We start from the raw sequence: 19,879 nt of genomic DNA, 5'->3' as shown, positions 1-19,879 counted from the left end.
TCCATCAAGAACAGGTCATGCCAGAATAACATTATTTTATTTTTAAAAAGAGTCTCTGAGCTGGCTAATAGTTAAGTTTACTAAGCTGGACATGAAATAGTGGACAACAAAATAACTTCCATACTACCTATGATAAATTCATCCAAAAGTTAAACCAATACAAATTAACTTCTATGACACAGAGACCATGCCTTAGTTAACAAACATTTCACTTCCGGAACAAATGGAGAATGATGGTAGCCAAAGGTAACATTGGGTCAAAATATATACTCATTTATAAAATTTTATATAGAATTATGGAAGATTATGAGTAGTAGTGTCTCATAAAGAGAGAAGCAATACATAATAATACTTGCCTAAAGAAAATTTGGCAAGATATACAATTTAACCACCACCCAAGGGAATTTATGGATGAAATTCAAGGATGACTGGAAACAAAAGAAGAATGGGGAAAATATATAAAACTTATTACATAAAGCTGTTTTTTTTTTCATTAAGGATGATGAAATACCTTTTATTCCTACTATCACAATCCCCAATGGACTTATAGAGGAAGTAGAAATGACCCTAAATAAGAGAAAAATGCAAGAAATAGTCAGAAATATATATATATATATATAAATAAATTTATATATGTGAAAACTCATATACAAAAATATTCACATACATATGTTTATATATATATATATGTATTGTGCCTATATATTTAGGGAGAGAAAAAGGGGAAGATGAAGAGGAGAAGGAAGGAGGAAGAGGAAGAAGAAGAAAAAAGAAGAAGGAGGAGGAGGAAGAGGAGGACAAGGAGGAGGGGAAGAACAAGAACAAGAACAGGAGGAGCAATGATCTTAATGATCTTTCTGATCATGTGAACAACAAGATGGAATAGAAGACATTTCGCAAGACCCTCAAAAAATTCCAAAAGACAAAAAAATGGAATTCAGAGGGAGAATAAATACAGATGCTTCCAGGAGATAATAAAGTAAGAAATCCAACAAGATGATATAAATTAACAATGGAAAATACCAATCTTTAATTCACTCAACTCTCCTCTATCCTCCTCCTTGCTGCATCACTATGGGCAAATGTACCTATTAGCTTGAGCTTTTGGATCCACCCTAGGATTTCCTTGATGCTTCACTATTTGCCAGCACAATTTTGTTACAACTCTCACCAACCATGTGTGGAGAAAAAAGAATGGGGGCGGGGGGGGGGGGGGCAGGACTCTGGGAAACTGTACTTCCCTACAGCATGAGGTTAGGTTAAGGAACACAAAGGTGACAGAAACTCTATCCAGAACACCCACTCTCCCTCTCCTGACATAGAAAGAACTGACAGAAATGTACTTAGCTTAGACAGAAGAAAAAAAGAAATTAAAGAACTAAAGTAGAAGAACAGCAAAGGCCTGAAGGAAAAGGGATCAGAATTCAGCTGGAGCCAATCCTGACCCCCAGAAACTACTTATGGCAAGGACTTAAGACTCATGAAAAGTAAATTCCTCAGTGAAGAAGGAACCTGAAACATCTTTAAGTTTTAACTCCAATGCAAACTCAGCATCAAAGGAGTAGCAGTCAAAAAGTGAATGCTGGGAAACGTAAAGAAAAAGGACTAACATCACTGGTGATCTCAGAAGGAAAAAAACAAAACAAAACGTTTAAACCTAGAGCACAAGAAGATATATCAACAGTTAATATGCTAAAATTAGAAAGGAACATGTAACAAGACAGCTAAATGATTACAAATGTCTCCAAATAAATATTGCAAGAAAAAATAAATTGAATCAATACCTAATGAAACACAGAACCCTATGGATGCACAAAAGAGCATGGGATCACTGAAGGATATTTGGTACATTCAATGAAGAAATCAGAACTTTTAAGGAAGTTAGACAGGACCTAAAGGCAGGATTTATGTCTTTGGCAGCAGAAATAATTAGCAGAATAGGAAAAATAACTTGAATCCATAATGGCAAATTTCTTCAAAGAAGCAAAAGAGAACAATAAATCATATTTAAGTGAAGAAGAGAAACAAAAAGCAATAATGTTAAAAGCACACATGATCCTTTTACAAGTAAATCTGAAAGACCAAATGTGCAGAGACAACCTAAAGGTTCTAAGTCTCCTAGAAGGACATAACAGTTTAAAAACTTAGTAACATATGACAAAAATAATAAATGAAAACTGTCCAGAACTTCTGAATAAAGGACATAAAACACCAATCAAAAGAATCCAGTCTGTCTGGAGGAGAGTTTTTAGGGGAAACAACCCTTTTGATATTCCAAGAAAACTAGTGCTCCTTTAGTCTAATCACAAATAATATTTTTTTTTCAAAGAAAGACTTTAAAATATAAAGGAAATTCAAATACTTAAGATTATTATGCTCCACCCAGAAACTGTAGAGGGAATTAGAATGATATACTCTGAAAAGTATATTAAAATATAACCAAATGCAGATATAAAGGAGATTCATTCTGGAAGTTATAATTCTAAAGGCATTATAAAAAGTAATTTATAGGCTATTTAAAGGAGGAGAAGATACCAAAAGTGCAGGGAAAAAAATCAGACATTATTGATTAATATGCATATACAAATACATATATATGCATATATGTATATAATAGTCATATTGCTAGTAGTTTTTTGAGGCTAGATTTGACCTCAGTTCTTTCTGACTTTAGGCCCAAAACTATGACACTGTGTCCGCTAGTTTCCATGATTTCTTGGAAGATAAAACAATAGTAATAACTGTTTGATGATCCTCTGATAAACAGCAGGCTTAGCATCAAAAGGAAAATGTATTCTTGCCAAAAGCATTCACCACAAAGTGGAAGGAGATCCAGGGTAAAGTCCAGATCAAGGAAGAATTCCATTTGGGTGGTCACATCCTCCAGATACACCTGTTTTCAAAACAACATTGTGTTGATTCAATAAAATTCCAAGATATTGTAGAGTTTCCTGGCAGAGATCTCTAATCACTCAAAGAAGTGGTGGCTTGTTCATTCACATAGCAAATACCAAATGGATGAAGAATTTCTGTTGCCCAGATTACAAGAAGCATCTCTCTGAATGGGCAGCCTATAGAGCTCAACCAGTATATGTTTCTGGATGGAGAGTCCAAATGCATAATTATCTAAGCCCAGAGCTGGAGAGAGAGAGAGAGAGAGAGAGAGAGAGAGAGACGAAGAGAGAGAGAGAGAGAGAAGAGAGAGAGAGAGAGAGAGAAGAGAGAGAGAGAGAGAAAGAGAGAGAGAGAGAGAGAGAGAGAGACATAGAGAGACAGAGACAGAGACAGAGACAGAGACAGAGAGACAGAGACAGAGAGACAGAGAGACAGAGACAGACAGAGACAGAGAGACAGAGACAGACAGAGACAGAGAGACAGAGACAGACAGAGGCAGAGAGACAGACAGATAGAGAGAGAGACACAGAGAGAGAGAGAGACAGAGAGAGAGAAAGAGACAGAGACAGAGAGAGAGACACATACACAGATATATATATATAGTATATATAGAGAGAGAGAGAGAGAGAGAAAGAGAGAGAGAGAGAGAGAGAGAGAGAGAGAGAGAGAGAGAGAGAGAGAGAGAGAGAGAGAGAGGAGAGAGAGAGAGAGAGAGAGAGAGAAGGCTAAAATGCTTTTGGAAATCATAAAGCACTTTTACTGACTCAAAGCTCCTCATAATTGCAGAGGTCTATTTTTTTTTTTCAAATGAACATTCAACCAGAATGTTACTGCCTTCCAGAGCTAAAGATGAATGTTGTGCAGAGGGTTCTAGAGCCATGTAAGTGGTCAGTAGTAAAGTGTATCATCAAAGAATCATGTGACAGAAAGAGATGATCATTTAGTTCTATGTAGGAGCTGAAGATGGCAGGGAGACAGCTAGAATGCTCTATTGGTACCTTTGTGCTGTCAGGAGAAATGGAAGAACTCCAACCTAGTGATGGGGTCCCCTCTGCCTAGTGAAGGGAAGGACAAAGAAAAGTTGTTTAGGTGAGTGAGCATGGGTAGACTAGGATCTCTACTGATGGAAGGGACGTCCCTATTAAGAACACAGCTCCAGGTAAATATTGGAACATTTTGAGAGTACTAAACCAATAAATCATGGTGATGTTACCAATTCCTGGATTTTAGCAACAGACCAGGTAGGTGGTTGGGCAGTAGATAACACATTGGGCTTAGATTCAGGAAGATGAGGTTTCAATCTGGCCTTAGACACTAGCTTTGATCCTAAGAAAGTCACTTAACCCTGTTGGCCTCAGTTTCCTCATCTGTAAAATGAGCCAGAGAAGGAATGGCAAACTGCTCCAGTATCTTTGGCATGAAAAATGGAGTCGGGACTTCCGGTCAAGATGGCAGCTTAGAGAAAGCTAAAGTTCAGAGCTCCAGAAACCCTTCCTTACCGATCTCAAACTGAATGCTCCTAGGGCACCAAAATCCAAAACAAACAACAGAATAGACCCCGGGAACACTCCTCCTGGACCTGGATCAAACAGTAAGGCCCCCCAAAAGTCAGAACCCGAGATCACTCAGTATCTAAGTGGTAGGCAAAAGGAAGGTCCCAGGACCCATCCCCCCCCCCAACCCAGAGTGCTGAATCCGAGGCAGCAGCAGGAACCTCAGGGCAGGCAAAAGGGCCTCAGGAGCCAGCTATTCTGAAGGCGGCATCCTGAAAACAACCTGACCCAGTCAAGGGGTCACCTAGACAGCAGGGAAACAGAGAGAGACAGGAGGAGCCTGTAGCCCCCTGTCCAGATCTTTCCATCTGAGTCTCACGGAAGGTCCCTGCCTTAGGGCATACTGAGTCTGAGGTTAATCCTATCACCAGCCCTCAGAGCTCCAGGAAGCCATGGGCCCTCCCCATCAGAGTGCAGGCTCCTCTGGCCAGCAAAGGGATTGAAATACATCTGAGAGTGTCAAGCCAGGCCCAGGGCATAGAAGTAAGGCAACAGAGAAGCATCAGGAGGTAACTGAGGAGGGTAGTAACACCAAAACACCAGCAATTCCAGGCTTCCTGGGGAAGACAGACAATTTGCTTGGGGCTAAAGCCACTGAACACCAGACAGATAACAGAAGAGCCAGCCCTCCTTACTCAGATAGAGATGGCAAACAGCACAGAAGCAAAAAAAAAAAAACAACTCAAAACAACAGGAAAAACAATAAGGGGGCAGCTTTGGACACATTTTATGGAGCAAAAATACAAAATACAGAGGAGATAGAAGAGGAAACACAAGCAAATGCACCGAAACCTTCCAGAGGAAATGGAAACTCTCCACAAACTTTTGAAGAATTTGAATCAAAAATGATCAAAAAGATGAAAGCCTTCTGGCAGGAAAAGTGGGAATTAATGCAAAAGAATTTCAAGCAATTACAAAACCAGTTTGACCAAACTGAAAAGGAAAACCAGGCTTTAAAGGTCAGAATTAGGCAACTGGAAGACAACGAGCAGGTAAAAGAGCAGGAATCAATAAAGCAAAGCCAAAAGATCAAGAAATTAGAAGAGAACATAAAATATCTCACTGACAAGGTGACAGACTTGGAAAATAGAGGAAGAAGAGATAATTTAAGAATAATTGGACTACCAGAAAATCCAGAAATAAACAGCAAACTCGACATCGTAATACAAGATATAATCAAAGAAAATTGCCCAGAGATTCTAGAACAAGAGGGCAATACAGCCACTGAAAGAGCTCACAGAACACCCTCTACACTAAATCCCCAAAAGACAACTCCCAGGAATGTAATTGCCAAATTCCAAAGCTTTCAAGCAAAAGAAAAAATCCTACAAGAAGCCAGAAAAAGACAATTTAGATATAAAGGAATGTCAATCAGGGTCACACAAGACCTTGCAAGTTCCACTCTGAATGATCATAAGGCATGGAACATGATTTTCAGAAAGGCAAGAGAGCTGGGTCTTCAACCAAGAATCAGCTATCCAGCAAAACTGACTATATACTTACAAGGGAAAGTATGGGCATTCAACAAAATGAGAGCTCTGTGGAAATTTCGATATCTAAAAACAAAGAGCATGGAATACCTGAAAAGGTAAATATGATGGAAAGGGAAAAGGAAAAAAATGTTATCTTTCATTTATTCAAACTCTCTTCTATAAGGACTACATTTATATCAACCAAATATATTAATATATGGAAAATGTACTGTGTAAAGAGGGGGAAAAGAAAAACCAAATAGAATAATCTTTCTCACACAAAGATTCACATGGGAAGGGGAGGGGTAGAAAACTCCTATAAGAAGGAGAGGGAGAGAGTTTTTACTAAAACCTTACTCTCAGGGAAATCAACTCTGAGAGGGAAAAACATCCAGATCCATTGGGATCTTGAATTCTATCTTACCCCAACAAGGGTAGGAAGAAGGGAAAACCAAGAGGGGGAGGGAACAGGGAAAAAGGGGGGAGGGAAGGAAAGAGGGAGGGGGAGGGAACAAAAAGGGAGGGGCTAGAAAGGAAAACATATCAAGGGAGGGGACAAGGGGAACTGATTTAAAGTAAATCACTGGATTAAAAGGTTAGAGCTAAAGAAGAAAGGTTAGAATTAGGGAAGGATATCAAAATGCCAGAGAATTCACAAGTCACAATCATAACTTTGAATGTGAATGGGATGAACTCACCCATAAAACATAGACGAATAACAGAATGGGTTAGAATCCAAAACCCTACCATATGTTGGCTTCAAGAAACACACATGAGGCCAGTTGATACCCACAAGGTCAGAATTAAAGGATGGAGTAAGACCTTCTGGTCCTCAACTGATAGAAAGAAGGCAGGAGTTGCAATCATGATATCTGATAATGCCAAAGAAAAAATAGACCTGATTAAAAGGGATAGGGAAGGTAATTATATTTTGTAAAAGGGACTTTAGATAATGAGGAAATATCCCTAATCAACATGTATGCACCAAATAATATAGCACCCAAATTTCTAATGGAGAAACTAGGAGAATTAAAGGAAGAAATAGACAATAAAACAATATTAGTGGGAGATCTGAACCAACCATTATAAAATTTAGATAAATCAAATCAAAAAATAAATAAGAAAGAGGTAAAAGAAGTGAATGAAATCTTAGAAAAATTAGAGTTAATAGACATATAGAGAAAAATAAATAGGGACAAAAAGGAATACCTCTTCTTTTCAGGACCACATGGCACATTCACAAAGATTGACCATACCTAATGGTCACAGAAACATGGCATATAAATGCAGAAAAGCAGAAATAATAAATGCAGCCTTTTCAGATCACAAGGCAATAAAAATAATGATCAGTAATGGTATGTGGAAAACCAAATAAAAAATTAATTGGAAATTAAACAATATGATACTCCAAAATCGTTTAGTTAGAGAAGAAATCACAGAAACAATTAATAATTTCATCAAGGAAAAAGACAACAATGAAACATGCTTTCAAACCTTTTGGGATGCAGTCAAAGCACTAAACAGAGGTAAATTCATATCCCTGAGTGCATATATTAACAACTAGGGAGAGCAGAAATCAATCAATTGGAAATGCAATAAAAAACTCGAAAGTGATCAAATTAAAAACCCCCAGCAGAAAACCAAACTAGAAATCCTAAAACTTAAGGGAGAAATTAATAAAGTAGAAAGTGATAGAACTATTGATTTAATAAATAAGACTAGAAGCTGGTACTTTGAAAAAACAAACAAAATAGACAAAGTACTGGTCAATATAATTAAAAAAAAGGAAAGAAGAAAAGCAAATTAACAGCATCAAAGATGAAAAGGGGACATCACCTCCAATGAAGAGGAAATCAAGGCAATCATTAAAAATTACTTTGCCCAATTATATGGCAATAAATATAGCAATCTAGGCAATATGGATGAATATATACAAAAATACAAACTGCCTAGACTAACAGAAGAAGAAATAGAATTCTTAAATAATCCCATATCAGAAAATGAAATCCAACAGGCCATCAAAGAACTCCCTAAGAAAAAATCCCCAGGGCCTGATGGATTCACAAGTGAATTCTATCAAACATTCAAAGAACAGTTAATCCCAATACTATACAAACTATTTGACATAATAAGCAAAGAGGGAATTCTACCAAACTCCTTTTATGACACAAACATGGTACTGATTCCAAAACCAGGCAGATCAAAAACAGAGAAAGAAAACTATAGACCAATCTCCCTAATGAATATAGATGCAAAAATCTTAAATAGGATACTAGCAAAAAGACTCCAGCAAGTGATCAGAAGGGTCATCCACCATGATCAAGTAGGATTTTTACCAGGGATGCAGGGCTGGTTCAATATTAGGAAAACCATCCACATAATTGACCACATCAACAAGCAAACTGACAAAAATCATATGGTTATCTCAATAGATGCAGAAAAAGCCTTTGACAAAATACAACACTCATTTTTATTAAAAACACTGGAAAGCATAGGAATAGAAGGGCCATTCCTAAAAATAATAAACAGTATATATCTAAAACCACTAACTAATATCATCTGCAATGGGGATAAACTAAATCCATTCCCAGTAAGATCAGGAGTGAAACAAGGATGCCCATTATCACCTCTACTATTTGACATTGTACTAGAAACACTAGCAGTAGCAATTAGAGAAGAAAAAGAAATTGAAGGCATCAAAATAGGCAAGGAGGAGACTAAGCTATTGCTCTTTGCAGATGACATGATGGTCTCTATGGATGATATCTATGGATAAAGCATCCTAGAGATTCAACCAAAAAGGTAATTGAAATAATCAACAACTTTAGCAAAGTTGCAGGATACAAAATAAACCCGCATAAGTCATCAGCATTTCTATACATCTCCAACATAGTTCAGCAGCAAAAACTAGAAAGAGAAATCCCATTCAAAATCACCTTACACAAAATAAAATACCTAGGAATCTATCTCCCGAGACATACACAGGAACTATATGAACACAACTACAAAACACTCTCCACACAACTAAAACTAGACTTGAGCAATTGGAAAAACATTAACTGCTCATGGGTAGGATGAGCCAATACAGTAAAAATGACCATCCTACCCAAACTTATCTATCTATTTAGTGCCATACCCATAGAGCTTACAAAAAATTTCTTTACTGATTTAGAAAAAAAACCATAACAAAGTTCATTTGGAATAACAATGGATCAAGGATATCCAGGGAAATGATGAAAAAAAATACAAAGGAAGGTGGCCTTGCAGTCCCAGATCTCAAACTATATTACAAAGCAGCAGTCATCAAAACAATTTGGTACTGGCTAAGAGACAGAAAGGAGGATCAGTGGAATAGACTTGGAGCAAGTGACCTCAGCATAACAATATATGATAAACCCAAAGATCCCAGCTTTTGGGTCAAAAATCCACTATTCGATAAAAACTGCTGGGTAAACTGGAAGACAGTGTGGGAGAGATTATGTTTGGATCAACACCTCACACCCTACAGCAAGATAAATTCAAAATGGGTGACTGACATCAACATAAAGAAGGAAACTATAAGTAAATTAGGTAAACACAGAATAGTTTACATGTCAGACCTTTGGGAAGGGAAAGACTTTAAAACCAAGCAAGACATAGAAAGAGTCACAAAATGTAAAATAAATAATTTTGATTACATCAAATTAAAAAGGTTTTGTACAAACAAAACCAATGTAAGTAAAATCAGAAGGTAAGCAACAAATTGGGAAGCAATCTTCATAAAAACCTCTGACAAAGGTTTAATTACTCAAATTTACAAAGAACTAAATCAATTGTACAAAAAAATCAAGCCATTCTCCAATTGATAAATGGGCAAGGGACATGAACAGGCAGTTCTCAGCCACAGAAATCAAAACTATTAATAAGCACATGAAAAAGTGCTCTACATCTCTTATAATCAGAGAGATGTAAATCAAAACAATTCTGAGGTATCACCTCATACCTAGCAGATTGGCTAACATGACAGCTATGGAAAGTAATGAATGCTGGAGGGGATGTGGCAAAGTAGGGACACTAATTCATTGCTGATGGAGTTGTGAACTGATCCAACCATTCTGGAGGGCAATTTGGAACTATGCCCAAAGGGCGATAAAAGACTGTCTGCCCTTTGATCCAGCCATAGCACTGCTGGGTTTGTACCCCAAAGAGATAATAAGGAAAAAGACTAGTACAAGAATATTCATAGCAGTGCTCTTTGTGGTGGCCAAAAAATGGAAAATGAGGGGATGCCCTTCAATTGGGGAATGGCTGAACAAATTGTGGTATATGTTGGTGATGGAATACTATTGTGCTCAAAGGAATAATAAAGTGGAGGAATTCCATGGAGACTGGAACGACCTCCAGGAAGTGAAGCAGAGCGAAAGGAGCAGAACCAGGAAAACATTGTACACAGAGACTGATACACTGTGGTACAATCAAAGGTAATGGACTTCTCGACTAGGGACAATGCAATGTCTCTGAACAATCTGCAGGGATCTAAAAAACACTATCCACAAGCTGAGGATAAACTGTGGGAGTAAAAACACCGATGAAAAGCAACTGCTTGACTACAGGGGCTCAGAGGAAATGACTGAGGGGAGACTCTAAATGAACACTCTAGTGCAAATACCAACAAAATGGAAATGGGTTCGAACCAAGAACACATGTGAAACCCAGTGGAATTGAGAGCAGGCTATGGGAGAAGTGGTGGGAGGAGGGCGGGGGGAGGAAAAGATAAAGATCATTGTTTCCAATGAATAATGTTTGTAAATAGCCAAATAAAATAATGTTTAAAAAGTAAAAAAAAAATAGAGTCATGAAGAATTAGACACAAATAAAACAACTGAACAACAATATTATTAACTTCCATTCTCATTTTTCTGTCACACCAAAGTGTCCTGATTAGGATGTAGGTCTCTAAGCAAAAAATATATCCTATTATACTTCAGAGAGTACTCTGGATTTATGGCTAGAGTGAGATGTAGCTTAAACTACCCTGAGAACCATTGTCATAGGAGAAGAAGGGAAAAATCCTCTACTCTCAACCTTCTTTATCCTTAGGGCTAGGATTCCTCCAATATGCTTGTGATATTCTTAGGTAGATTGTGGCAGCTCATTACAAATGACTGATAGCTTCAGTATAGGTTAGAATAGATTACCATAAGGGGCAGCTAAGTAGCACAGTGATAGAATGCATGGTCTGGAGTTAGGAGGAGCTAGGTTCAAATTCAGCCTTAGACACTCTCTAGCTATGTGACTGAGCAATTTACTTAGCTTTGATTGCCTAGCCCTTTCCACTCTTCTGTCTTAGAACTCATACTAAGACAGAAGGTAAGAGTTAAAAAAAAAAGAATAGATCACCATCATAGCAAGACCCCTTCTTCCTGACTTATTTTATCTACCCACCCAGAGTACCTTCTGGTTAATATTCTTGCCTCCTTGGGGGTTATGAATAAGATGGAAAAATATTAATAATATATATTAAACTTAGAAGTATGGACTGCAATTTTTCTCCTGAAGAGTTGATTGTTAAACATTTACTATCATACCACTGTTTATCAGATACATTACCCATTAAATATTTAATATGTGCACTGTGCTAAACACTGGTGAGAAGTGGAGAAGGATATGGCTCAGGCTTTGATTTTATAGAGTTTGTGGTCTGGCAAGGATTAAGATACATTATACACACATGATACACAATAATACATGCTAAGAAAATTATAAAGTTTTAGAACAATGTAGGTCTTAGCATCCTACATCTAGATGGAGAAGGGATCTGAGATATCATTGTCCAACCTTTCTGATTTTACAGTTGCAATTTAATAAATATTTACTGAGCATCTACTATGTGCCAGGCACTGTGCTAAATATTGGGGATACAAATAATAAAAAGAGGTGGCCTCTGCCCAAAAGGAGTTTACAATCTAATGGGAGAAGCTGAACAGAGGGAAAAGCAGTAGGTACCCAGTTCAGGGGCAAGTTGTCCCTTGCAGTGTGAGAATTCATTTTTCAAATATTGTATTCATTCCTATATATTAGGGAGAATTACTGTGAATTCCTCTGTCTAGGATCTGGGTCAAAGACACCATCCAGTCTGCTACTTTTTGCATTTTCTTTGCCCTTAGGAATCTTAAGGAATGTCTTCTTTTTTAACAGAAATTCCTTAATAATAAGATGAGAAGGGTTCTTTTCCTGCCCACATCTTCCCCATGATTTAAGTATGCAGAGGAATGGATGGATGGATGGACCACCTTTTAATTAGCTATCACCAGTTAAAGAGGTCTTGGGATCCTCAGAGGAGGGGGACAAATAATGAGCTCCTAAAAATCTATTTATTAGGCTGCCTAGCAAAACCAGCTTGATCAAATATGATACTGTCCCAACCAATAAACCTGATATGATCAATAAATTTATATTCTTACCTACGAATCACTCTCGAGATAATTTTAATTGTAAGAGCATTCAAAACCAAGAAAAGCAGAGGAAGGAAAATGAATATGCCAGGAGGTTTGTGAGTTCTCTACTGTAAATGACTTTGAAAGGAGTTTAATTCTCTGCCTTCCAAAATCTAATAAGGTGAACATAGTAAGACACAAGAAGATTAAGCAACTCTCTGAGGAACATAAAGGTGGTCAGTAGGAGATCTGGGGTTTGAATTCAAGTCCTATGACCACATGTCCATTGCTCTTTTTAACACGTCAAATTATATGTGAATTGTTGATAATTGATGTGAATTGACAAGATGCTGCTTTAGAATCATTGTTCAGTTTTCAGTTATATCCAACTCTTCATGACCCCATTTGGGGTTTCTTTGCAAGGACTGAAGTATTTTGCTATTTCCTTCTTCTGGTTCATTTAACAGATGAGGAAATTAGAGCAAACAGAGTTAAGTGATTTGCCCAGGATCACATAGCTAGGAAGTGTGAGGCCAGATTTGAATTCAGTAGAAGTTGAGACCTGACTTCAGACCCAGCCTTCTATCCACTGGGACACTTAGCTCCCTTTTAGAACCATTTTAGAGGGTCTTTAATTGATTGTCTGGTCCATCCAACAACTGTTCTGTGTTTTAGAATAGGAGTTCAGGATTTAGTAGCTACAGAAACCATCTAAAAAATCCCCAAAACATGCTAGATCCAAATGAACAATCTAATTACTCAACACACAAGGACTTTCTTATTTAATCAGACAGCAAACATTTTTAGCTTTGTGCTGGAGATATAAGGAAAAATCAAAACTAAAACAAAACACTCCTTGCCTTGAAGGAATTTGTGTTTATTGTATGCCTGTTACGTACCAGTGTCCATGGAAGATTACAAATGAAAAGAAGGCAGTCTTTAGGGAATTAGCAGTCTTATTAGGAACATTTGATTTATACATGTTGATGGAGCTATCTACCCAGTTTTTCTTTTTCTTTTTTTCCCACATAGGATGAACTTCACAAACCATATCTGGGTCATAAAATCCACTTTTAAAGACAAATTCAGATGGTGGGGGAAGAAAGACTGGAATTTTAAGACTATTTTAAGGGAGAACAATGGAACTAGAACAGTGGCTCTTAGGGACAAAGGTCCCAAGGTACCTTGAAGTCTACAATGGGGAGGCTTTCTAGGATGCAGCAGGCTTTGTACTTAGAGATAGATTCCTCTCATTACTAATTATTCTCTCACTAACCCTAAGCTCAGTTCAGAAGAATATGTGTAATGTCAATGACTTCTAAATTTTGGTGCCCTGAGTCAACGCCCTAGTCAACTTGAATTATTTGCATAGTTATAAACAGTGATGATGGCCACAATTTTAGATTGTCTTCAACACAACCAGAAGAACTGAGGTGAAGTTAAGAAAGATATTTATTCTCATGGAGAATTTCCCCACAGGTAAAACATTTTTCAAAATCACAACATTCCACAAAAGATCAGAGCATTCTACTACACTTAAATATCTCTCAAGATTCAATCTTATCTAAAAAACTCTTACCACCAACCTACTGTTCTCTTTCCTTTCTGCAGTCACTCTATTGCTCTCTCCCCATTTTCCTCTTTTATATTCAATTTCTTCTGTAGCTCTTCTGCTATAGCTTTCCTGTTGGATTTCTCCATTTCTGCTTCAGCTCTCGAACCCATCCCTAGAACCATCATTCATGAATTAAGAACCACTTGTGTAAAGAGTGATGGAGTATCTCAGACCCTCTTCCTATGAAATTAAACTTCTTTTTTTTTTTTAAACCCTTACCTTCCATCTTGGAGTCAATACTGTGTATTGGCTCCAAGGCAGAAGAGTGGTAAGGGCTAGGCAATGGGGGTCAAGTGACTTGCCCAGGGTCACACAGCTAGGAAGTGGCTGAAGCCAGATTTGAACCTAGGACCTCCAGTCTCTAGGACTGGTTCTCAATCCACTGAGCTACCCAGCTGCCCCCGAAATTAAACTTCTTAATAAGTCTTTTCTTCTTCCAACTGATCATTCTTTTCTAAGCTTATTTTTGTCTCTTTTCACTAATCTATCTTAGTCCCAGACAACCACTAGTTAATCCATGTCATGTCGCTCCAATTCCTACCAAACAGAGGTTGGAGAGAGCGATGCAGTCTTACTCACAAAGATATGTCATGTACCTGAAAAGGTTCTTGTTCAAATTTGACTTGATTATCAGAGCCTCCTTGCAAGTGAATATCACTCAGAAACACACACACACAGGCACACACATACTCATACACTCACAACATAATATGAGGACAAATTCGGAGCACTATGATAATTTAGAGAAGAGAAAATAAAGGTAGAGTAGATGATATAATGAAATTTTTTTTTATGTCAAAAGGTATATTTGAATGGGAGAATCAGACCAGTGCTATTTTTTTCTTTTTTTGTAGGAAGTAAAAGAATGACCTCACTCACCATCTGTATGATTTTCCAGACATAAATCTCTCTGATTAAAATTCCCAAATATACATTGAGAATGTAAGCTCCTTGAGGACAAGGATATTTCACTTTTTATTTTTATATCACTTGTGTTTAACATGGTGTTTGGCATATCACAACTAATTAACAAATATTTTGATTAATTAAATAAGCTTCCAAACTAGCTCAATTTTTAGGTATTCACATTAATAGGCATTGGGGGCACATGATAATATGCATATCAAATTGGATAAATTTTCTTTATTTTTCCCCAATGTTTATTTTTTATTAAAAGATATATTATTTTTAAATTACATGTAATAACAATTTTAACATACATTTTCTGAAATTATAAGATCCAAATCGCCTTTCTCCCTCTCTTCCCTCCTACCTTTTAGAGATGATAAGTAACTTGATCTGGGTTATACATGTATTATCATGCAAAACATACTTCCATATTGGTCACTGTTATGAAAAAATTACTTAAATGAAACCCAAATCCCTCCAAAAATTTTAAATAAACTAATGTGAAAGATTATATGCTTTGATATGTATCTGACTCCAGCAATTCTTTCTCTGGAGGTGGATAGCGTTCTTTGTCACAAATTCTTCAGAATTGTCTCAGATTATTGTATTGTCAAGAGTAGCTAAGTCTTCCACAGCTGATCATCATCCAGTATTGCTATTACTATGTACAGTGTTCTCCCAGTTCTGCTTGTTTCACTCTGTATCAATTCATGTAGATTTTTATAGATTTTTCTCAAATCATCCAGCTTACTCTTTCTTATAGCAAAATAGTATTCCATCACTAACATATTATGAAGTGCCTGGTGAATCGATCCCAAAGATGAAATGATAACCAACAATGTAACACACAGGAGGGAGTTTATTAAACAAACTGCAGTGTGGGCTCCACACTCTAAAAATAACTGGAGTGCTGATTCTGGGGCTTGCAGGTCTTTTATACTGGAGTGATAGGGGGAGTGCCCAGGAATTCCTGGGGTGGGGGGAGTGAAGAAGAACTTGACAGGAACTCCTGGGGTTGAGGTCATTATCAGTTCCTGGAGGAGGAGTGACAAGAACTCCTGGGGTTGGGGTCCTTATCAGTTCCTAGCACATTCCAGGGTGTGGTAACTGGTTCTTCATTAACTTGCTTGCAGGGGCTCTAGGGAAAGGGGGTCAAGGAAGGGAATAGGAGCTGGTTCTTCAATAACACAATTTTGTTTAGCTAATCCCCAACTGATGAGCATTCTTCCTCTATTTCTAAGTTTTTGACACCATAAAAAAAGCTGCTATAAATATATTTGTACAAGTAGGTCCTTTCCCCTGTTTTTTTTTTTTTAATGATCCCTTTGGAATACAGACCCAGTAGTGGTATTACAGTATCAAAGAGTATGCAGAATTTTATAGCCCATTGGGCATAGTTCCAAATTGCCCTACAGAATGGTTGAATCAGTTCACAAATTCACTAACAATGCATTAGTGTCCCAATTTTGCCACATCCCCTCTTACATTTATCACTTTCCTTTCCTGACATATTGGCCAATCTGATAGGTATGAGGTAGTATCTCAGAGTTGTTTTAATTTGCATTTCTCTATTCAAGAATCCACCCTCCCTACTTAACCTTCATTTATCTTGTGTGTATAGTGAGTGGGGGCTGGGGTAACAGAAACTGGTTGTTTTTTCTCACATCAATTGGTAATCTCAGCTATTCTCTATTCTTTGTTTTAAACATTTAATAATCAAGGTCTAAAAAGGGCCAATAGTTTCTTCACTATCAAGAAGAAGTTCCCACTCTTTGTGCTTAAAGATTACCTTTTTTCTTCCCCTGGTCGACTTTGGATTTTTTTTTCCTAAAAAGATTCTGCTTAGATAATCATAGATTCAAAGGATAATAACCAATACTGCAAAAACAATGCATCAAATATTTTATCCAATAGATGGTTCCTGCAAGCGTATAAGGAGACTACAGTAGTTTCTTTTGGATCATAGTTTTAAACTTAAGAGATCTCAGAGGTCATTTAGTTCAACAACCTCATTTTCCAAATAAGAAAAATGAGACCAATTGAGATCAAGTGACTTACTAAAGGTTCCACAGAAAGTAAAGGAAAGAGCTAGAAGCTGTATCCTTGTTCTCTGAATTAAAAGTCAAAATGCCACACTATAAAAGGTGTTATTTAATTTTTTAAAAAAAGGCAACCACTTAACCATTTTCCACAATCTCCTTCAGAAAGTCTCTTTTCTCTAATTTTTTTTGTTAAGCCACTGCTTATTTTCAGCAAATTCCATCACTCCAGAAATCCAAATCCCAAGTCACATGATAGGAGAAAAGGGAAGATTCATTCTGCAATATGTTTGTCTTGTTAACTGTCTGCCAGGGCTATTACAGGGAGAGAAAACTGAAAATTTCAATCTGTGACCATATGTCCCATGTAAATCCCCTCTCATTGACATCCAGGGAATCATCTCTCTCTCTCTCTCTCTCTCTCTCTCTCTCTCTCTCTCTCTCTCTCTCTCTCTCTCTCTCTCTGTCCATCTCTTTGTCTCTCTGCCTCTCTGTTCTCTTTCTGTCTATGTCTCTCTGTCTAGCTCTTTGTCTCTCTGTTCTCTCTCCCCCCTCTCTGTCTGTTGGTGTGTGTCTCTCTGTGTTTCTTTGTCTCTCTGTCTCTCTGTTCTGTTTTCTTTCTCTGTTCTCCCTCTCTCTATCTCTCTCTCCCCCCATTCCCCTATTGTCTCCCCTCATTCAAACCAGGTATTTGACCTTTCCTCATTATATTGAAAGTTTGCTCATCTAATTTCCCACAAAAATGCTCTTCTTCATTCTGTCCCCTTTCATTCTTTTCTATAGCTGCATCTTTCATGGCATACTGGCAACAACTCTGCATTTACTCAATGGTCAAAGATAGAAACTATTTTATTTACATACGTATATAAAATTTCCTTCAGAAAATGACTTTATACCTTTCACATCTAAGGTCATACTTTAATAGCTCTCTGGCCACTTGACATAGCAGTGATGAGAATGAAATCACAGCTGTTGACTATAATGGAGTTCTAAGGCTATTCTCACTGTCATTGAGTGAGATATCTTCATCATCTACCCTGGGCATGAAGGAGCTTGCTATGATCATCTCCCACTGCCATGTTCTCCTGCCTCTGGCATGGCCTCACCAGAGTTAGGAGAGTCAGATTAGCTCATGGTCTGTGGCAATGCAACAACTACACATCATCTGATTGATTTGCTCTTGAACACGAAAAATTCCAACTAGCTCAGCAGCTCTTTGTGACATCTGGCAAACACTTCAAATTCCTTCCAGCTCTGTTCACAGAGCTGGGCCTTTTCCTGCCTTAAAAGCAGCCTCAGCTCAATTACATTCTGCCCTCATTTCTGTCTTGCCAGTTCTCCTTTTTCCTTCTCACTCCTCCAGAATATTAGGGGAGGTGAGGTGGCCAGGAAAGGGTTTAAACCTTGAGTTTCAGGATACATGGGACAATCTTAATGGTGATTTAAGTCAAGGGAAAAATTAGAACTTGCTCTCTGGCTAGTGGAGTCTTAGTTCAATTTTTACTATTGTCATTGTGGGAAAAAAGAGGACATCATCTGAAGAAATATCCCCTGAATTATGCTTTCCAGAGATAGGAGTGGAATAAGGACAAAGTTAAATAACCACCACATGATGGGTCAGGGAAACGTCCATAATTTCAGGCTACTAAGCAAAGATTTCATCTTCTATTGCCATCTTATCACATAGCCAGTGACCAATGGAACATAAGGCACTACTGCTTCCTATTCACTCCTTGAGAAAGTGTCCTTTAAAACTTCTCCCCAATTGTTGAAGAAAATATTTCCTGGTCTGGAGTGTGTTCTTGAAAAGGAAACTTCCCAGGGCTTCAGTTCTTAAGACCCAAACCAAGGGAAGCCATGCTACTAAGTGGAAGGGGAAGTCACTCCTCTAGAATATGCTTCCTCCTGTCTATTATGGAACAAAACACTGTGACTTGAAATTGGTGAATTAAATTCAGTCCAAAGAAAACTCAAGAAATTGAGTCAGGAGGAATGTATGGAGGGAGGTATTTATCTCAAGCTTAATAGCCCTACAGAAGGCATTTTTTTGTTTGGGAAGCTTTATTACCTTAACCCCTTATTTCTTTCTGACTTTACTGGTTCCATGTTTGACTTGACTGATCATAGAAAAAGAGCCTCGTAACTAAAAATGATTATGAATTAATAGGATCACAATCTTTCCCCAGGAGGAATCTTTGGAGAGTAAGATCAGGAACAGGAAATGGATTTCAAAAGGGCACATCTATAGGGCCAATTCCTCTTACTCACACTCAAGCCATCTTCTACCTCTCATCCTTTTGATGGTGGGAAATGCACCGCAGGTTCCATTTCCTCAGACCTTGGGGGGTGAAATCATACAGATATATGGTGTCTGGATAGAAAGAAGGCCTTAATTGCTAAAAGGTGGATTTTTGTTTCAGCATACCAAACAATATTAAATTCAGTTCCCTTTCCTGTATAGCTAATGTACTAAATATTGAAGATTGGGAAGAGGGCTTTCTGGGTTGCTGGTGCTGATTTTGGGGCCATGGACACTAACAATCCTTCAGCCACACAGACACATCACAGTTTATTAAATTGTTAGCAAGTTTAATTGAAATAAGAAACCTACCAGATGATACCCACACGTCTCTCCATCATCTGTTTCACACTAGTTTCTAAAGGTCCATTTCCACTACAAGGTGGTGTTCTATCCCCAGTTTGACTCAGCATGCTCTTAAGTGGCTGGTAACTCTGCTCTCTGTAGAATCCTAGTACCATAGCTTTATGGGATCTCAGAGGACAGCAGGTCCAACCTACTCAACTTGCAGAGAAGAACACTGAGCCCCATTGTGATATGCTGGTAGTTTTCTCCTCAACCCTAGCCTGGTTTTTCTCTCACGCTACCCTATGGTAGTGTCCCTGTACCTGCCTCACACTTGTGTCAAAAGGTTCATTTCTACAACAAGGCAGTATCAGTCCCAATTCAGCTGACAATGTG

Source organism: Monodelphis domestica, chromosome 3 (assembly GCF_027887165.1).
Source record: "Monodelphis domestica isolate mMonDom1 chromosome 3, mMonDom1.pri, whole genome shotgun sequence".
Taxonomy (NCBI): Eukaryota; Metazoa; Chordata; class Mammalia; order Didelphimorphia; family Didelphidae; genus Monodelphis; species Monodelphis domestica.
This window is presented reverse-complemented; position numbering follows the sequence as displayed.